Source organism: Rhincodon typus, chromosome 16 (genome assembly GCF_021869965.1).
Source record: "Rhincodon typus isolate 14 chromosome 16, sRhiTyp1.1, whole genome shotgun sequence".
Classification (NCBI taxonomy): Eukaryota; Metazoa; Chordata; class Chondrichthyes; order Orectolobiformes; family Rhincodontidae; genus Rhincodon; species Rhincodon typus.
In genome coordinates, this window is record NC_063347.1 from 12889437 (window position 1) to 12895956 (window position 6520).

The window sequence follows — 6520 nt, forward strand, 5'->3', positions numbered from 1 at the left end:
ATCAGGGAGTAGTGATCAGATGGTATCAAAACTTGATTTTAAAAAGCATAATTTTTTAAGACTGGAACAAGTTGAGTGCTACAAGGGAAGTCGGGGGAGGTTAATTCAGTTGGCTAGATGACTAGCACTATCTGAATTCAGGATAGCATCAACAGCATTTTTTCTCAGACATGGCATCTGCCTCCCCACCCTATCCCGTGACAGTGGAAGCCAACGACAAAGCGCAGCTTTTAAAACAGCCCAAAATGAAACATAAGCAGACAAAGACCAGCCAAGGACCTGCCTTCAGGCAGAGTGCTTGTGTCAACGGGAGGCAAGGTCTTGAGGAAAGTATCAGTTACACTGGAAGTTTGGATCAGTTTCTGGCCAACAGAAGGAAGTGCTCGGGCCAATATAACACTGCTCAGGTTGATGATTCCTATGTTGGTTTTCTTACCACCTGCAGTAGACTGAGTTTAGTAGGAGATATGCTCTTCAGGACTTGGTTAGTAGTGGTGCTACCGAGCCACATTGTGACAGATGTTGAAGTCCTCCAACCAGACTTTATCATGTGCCCTCAGCACTTCTTTCAAGTGATATTCTACACAGAGGAGCACTGACTCATCTCTGAGGGAAAGTGGAAGGTTTTCATCAGCAAAAGGTTTCTTGCTCATAGTTACCCTGAGACTTCAAGACCTTGAAAGTCAATGTTGAGGGCTCCCATGGCCCTCCTGACAACAGCACCACCTCAGATCTAATGGTACAGGACAGATCCAGGAGGATCCAGAGTGGTGCAGTGGTTAGCACTGCTGCCTCACACTGCCAGGTACCTGGGTTTAATTCCAGGCTTGGGTGACTGTCTGTGTGGAGTTTGCACATTCTCCCTGTGTTTGCGTGGGTTCCCTCTGGGTGCTCCGGTTTCCTCCCACAGTCCAAAGATGTTCAAGCTAGGTTGGTTAGCTATGGTAAATGTGAGGATACAGGGACGGGGTGCAATGTTGTTTGGAGGGATGTGCAGACTCAATGGGCCAAGTGGCCTCTATCTGCACTGTAGGGATTCTGTGACTTTATGAATCCAGGTGTTAACAGGAAGATAAGGTTCTACCTGAATGACTAAAGGGAGCTGATTAGGCTGAGGAAAAGTTCAAAACAATGTTGGCATATGTCCCCAGATGTTAGCGATGGGGACCCTGCAGTGTTGGATGGGCCTTCATTACACCCATATCGAACATCTAGGTGGGTGCTAGGTTGTAAGTCTGATTTTACTGTTACACTCTCTCATTACAGGTTGATACAGCTACAATTTATGCTGGTCCATTTCGGAGATTGTACTTTGGAGTCACACTTGGGCCAGACTGGGTAAAGTTGGCCTAAAGATAGAGATTTCCTTCTCTAAAGGACATTCATAAAACCGGATGTGTTTTCACAACAATCCTATCATGATTATTGATATTACCTCTTCATTTCAATTTTATTTAATTTCTCCACTTGACACAATGGCATTTGAACATCTGTCTCCAGCCATTAGTCCAGGCCTTTGGAGGATCAATGAACTGGAGTGAATTGGAGTAAGTCACTCAGGAAGGAACAATTTCCAACTCCTTTAGATTGAACCAAATGGAGTATAAAGTCCCGTGAAAGGTCCAGTTTTGAGAAATGTTCAGATGATCTGTTTGACCTCTGCACAATTCGTAAATCCATCAAAATTTCCGATTCAATGTTCAGGGTGCAAAGATTCTTTCACTTCCTCTCCCTCATTACACATCAAGGATTTACATTTCAAATTGTTTGGAGATTTCTGATTGTGCTTTCCAGTATTTATACGCTCTCCGAGGGAAGATCCTTAAACCAAAACAGCAGCCAAGCAAAATGCTATTAAGAGATTGAATGTTGAAATATAGCTACAAGTTTACGTATAAAGCCGTTTCTAAGAACAGAGATTGAGTCGTGTCTGAAAGAGACAGAACAAACAGTGGCAAGTGATGAAAAGACTAAGTGGATGCTGTTGGTTTGGCTTGAGAGACGTAAAGAAATTTTCTCTTTGAGGGGTTGAATTCACTAAGGGTTTTGTTCTCCCATGACCAAGATGCAATGTTTCTGCCTAAGGGGTCTGGAAATGGAATGATGGAGGAAGTTGATGCATGTAAATTTAAATCAGGACAAATAAAGTGCATAAGGTCAGATGTTCAGGGATAGCAATTACTATATTGTAGAAGAGAAGTAGAAAGGGCAGATCCTTGGGGAGTCCAGTTAATGGGAAAATGGCTGGATGAACCACTAACTGCAACACAAATAGACCGGAGAGGGAAGTACATAGCAATGGACACAGTTGTTGTAGGAGGCTTTACAATAACTTGATTAGGAATCTACAGCTGAATATCCCAAAGGCTTTGAAAAATCCATGTCCATGCCAGATAATTTACCAAAGTGTTCAGAGACAGGGATTTTGAGGATATTACTAGTAGATCAGCTACACTGAAAATTATTGTATCTAATAAGAACTAAACCAGAATAGAGGAATAAATAACAGCAGCTTCCTGAACGTCACTGTAAAGGGTGTTGAATTGGATCTGAAAAGGAAACTTGAGATTTTGTTAGAAATTTAAGCAGAGCTCCAAGTAAGATATAGCAGTGGAGTAAGATAGAATAGGAAGCACACTTCAGTGATAAAGTGGAAACGGCCATCTTTAGCACAATAAAGGGGATAGCTGCTGGAGTTGGTCAGTACATAAGAATCAGAGAATGGAGTGAAGACAAGGTGGTTATCACAATATGATAGATTGGAACAATAGATAGGAGTGAAAACAAACATCTGGTTAAGTGTTAAACCATCACATTATCAATGGGATAGTTTGCAACTGTGCCACTAGGTTGGATAAGGATGGAGAGCAAGGTTCACATGAGAAACAGCTACAGAGTGTGCGCCAAAGGGGCAGAATTACAAACGGTGACATTTTTGGAAGAAAAGTTAAGGTTAGCTCCTTAAGTATATGCAGAGAGGGAACTGCTTTGGGAAGGTTCAGATTGACATCTGTGACAGGCAGATTTATTTTCAAAGGACACAGTAACACAACAGATGAAGCATTCAGTTCTGACAGAGAGGCAAAAGAGAGTGTTATCGTATAAAAGAACTGTAAATCAGGAACAAAAACAGAAGTTGCTGGAAAAGCTCAGCAGGTCTGGCAGCATCTGTGAAGAGAAAATCAGAGTTAACGTTTTGGGTCCGATGACCCTTCCTCAGAGCTGAGTGTATTACCTTTTTAGCTAGTGAGAATAATATATTATCTCACTGGTAGATCATTGGACAAAAAAGCAAAGCATCGTCAAGGGCATGATCCTTGTATGGACTTTTAAATTTGGAATGGAGGTAGGCCAATTAACCCTCTTAATAAGACTGTGGCTGATCTGTTAAGTGTTTTGAATTCTACATTCCTGTCTACCCCAACAATCTTTGATCTCCTGAAATGACAAGAATCTACCTACCTCTGCCTTCAAAATATTCAAAAGCCTGGACTCTATTGCCTCTCGAAATAGAATGTTTCAAAGTGATACAACGCCCAGAGAGGAGACAAACATCCCTTCATTTCAGTCCTAGAAGGGCAACCCCTAATTTTTAAAACAGTGCCCCTAGCTGTGGACTCACTTTCAACATAGAAACAGAGAAGACTGGAGTAGGCCATTCAGCTCCTTGAACCTGCCCTGATATTCAATGTAATCATGGCTGATCATCCAACTCGGTATACTGTTCCTGATTTTGCTCCATACCCATAAATCCCATTAGCTCTAACAGCTGCATCTATCTTCTTCTTTAAAACATTCAAATGTTTTGGCCTCCGTTGGTTTCTGCAGTAATGAATTCCACAGGCTCACCACTCTGGGTGAAAAAGTTTCTCCTCATCTTATTCCTAAGTGGCCTATCCACATCCTTAGACTGTGAGCCCCTGGTGCTGGGCTCCTCAGTCAACAGGAATATCCTTCATACCTTTACCCTGTTAGAATTTTATAAGTTTCTATGAGATCCTCTCTCATTCTTCTAAACTCCAGTAAATATAATCCTAACTGATCCACTCTCTCTTCAGATGTTAGTCCTGCCATCCCAGGAATCAGTCCAGTAAGAGAGGAAACATCCTTTTCACAGCCAGTTTCTCAAGATCCTACATATTTCAAATCACGTTTCACTTTTCTAAACTCCAGTGGAAATAAATGACTTAGCATTGGATTCTTTCAAATCTGGAAGTAAGGCTGGAACAAATTAACTTAAGAAACGTGGATTTGAGACTAACTAGTTAACTCTTTCAAAGCATAGGCATGCTGGGCAGAACAACCTTCTCTGTTTTATCATTCTTGTTGTTAACATCACTGGCCACTTTTTCATCAGAATCAGCTCATCACTATCCAAAATTAAGAATTTCTTTAAACAAAAACCAAAATGATGCAATACTCAGTACGAAGTCAGAATGAGAAATTTGGAAATGAAAAATCTAAGAACAAAGGTGAGGATGTTACTGGAATCACATCCATTAAGATGTCTAAAAATATTTTTGCCATCAAGTTATTGTGAAATGCAATCACTTGTTCAGTATACTATGACAAGTCATTGATAGAATCTAAATCCAATACAATGAATTGGAGATATTAAACATGAACCATTCACAACATGGAACATCACAACATTCTCACAGGAGACTGTAGCTCATTGGGATAAACTTCATGGAAGTGTTTTCACAGAGGTTTACAATGGCCAGTAATGGCAAAATAAGACGACAACTGTTGTATCCAACTGATCAACTCTTCTAATTTTTACAAAATTAATGAGTGTCGCTGCTGGGCCAGCAATTATTGCCTATCCTGGAGTAAAAGTGGCGAGTTACTTTCTTGAACTGCTGAGTCCATTTGCTGAAGGCACCCCCAAAATGCTGTTCGGGATTAAAGTTGACTCAGAGACACTAGGAATGGTGATATGTTTCCAAGTTAGGATGGTAAGTGGCTGGAGGAAAACTTGCAGACGGTTGATGCTCCCATGTATCTGCTGCCATTGACCATCTAGATGATAATGTTTGCAATCTTAAGTTGATGAAGATGGTTTTGGTCGTTGGGGGTCAGCCATCTCAGCTTTAAGACATCTCTGTAGGGGTTCCTCAGGATAGTGCTCTACGCCCAAACATTTTCAGCTGCCTCCATCATAGGGTCAGAAGTGGGAGTGTTTACCAACGATTGCACAATGTTCAGCTCCATTCATGACTCATTAAATAGTGAAGCACCCCATGTGGGGGAGGTGATGGCCTAGTGGTATTATCACTGGACTGTTAATCCAGAGACCCAGATAATGTTCTGAGGTCCTGGGTTCAAATCCCACCATGGCAGATAGTGGAATTAGAATTGGAATTCAATAAATATCTGGAATTAAGAATCTAATGACGACCATGAATATGTTCCTGATTGTCGGGAAAAACCCATCTGGTTCACTAATGCCCTTTAGGGAAGGAAACTGCCATCCTCGCCTGGTCTGGCCTACATGTGACTCCAGACCCACAGCAATGTGGTTGACTCTTAACTCCTCTCTGGGCAATTAGGGATAGGCAATAAATGCTGCCTAGCCAGCGATGCCCTCATCCCATGAATGAATAAAGGAAAAAAAAAAAATGCCCAAATGCAACAAGGTATGGACAATATCCAGGCTTGGGCTGACAAGTCGCAAGTAACATTCGTGCCACACAAATGCCAGGCTCTGACCATCTCCAATAACAGACAAACTATCGCCCCCTGACATTCAATGGTGTTACGGTTGCTGAATCCCCCACTGTCAATGGCAGCAGTGTGTACCATCTACAAGATGCACTGAGCACTATTACAAATCCACAACTACTTCCACCTAGAAGGACAAGGGCAGCAGATACATGGGAAAACTACCGCCTGCAAGTTTCTGTCTATGCCACTCACCATCCTGACTTGGAAATATATTGCCGATTTCCTTCATTATCATCGGGGTCATAAAGCCTGGAATTCCCTCCAAAACAGCATTGTGGGTGAACTGACAGCAGTTCAGGAAGGCAGCTCATCACCGCCTTCTTGAGGGTAACTAGAGATGGGCAATAAATGCTGGCCAGCCAGCAACATCTATGTCCCACATGTGAATAAAAAAAAAGTTCCTGTCTAAGCATCTTCAGTGATTTTCTGCAGTGCATCTTGTAGGTAGTACACACTGCTGCTAGAGTGCCAATGTTGGAGGCAGTGGATGTCGAAAGTCTGCATGAGGTGCCAAAGTGTGCTCAAGTGTTGTTGGAGTTGCTCTCATCCAGGCAAGTAGGGCGTGAACAGGAGTTTTGTCTCTTTTTGCCAGTAGAGGCAATTCTAAACCTCGGTAATAACAATCCCATGTTAATTACCCCAGTGAGCTACAGTCTCCTGTAGGAACATCATTGCAGGATTCCTTGCCTCTGACCTGCTCTTGCAGCCACAGTATTTATTGAGCTAGTCCAGTTCAGTTTCTAGTCAATGGTAACCCCCAGAATATTGTTAGTGGGGAATTCGGGTGTTCTTG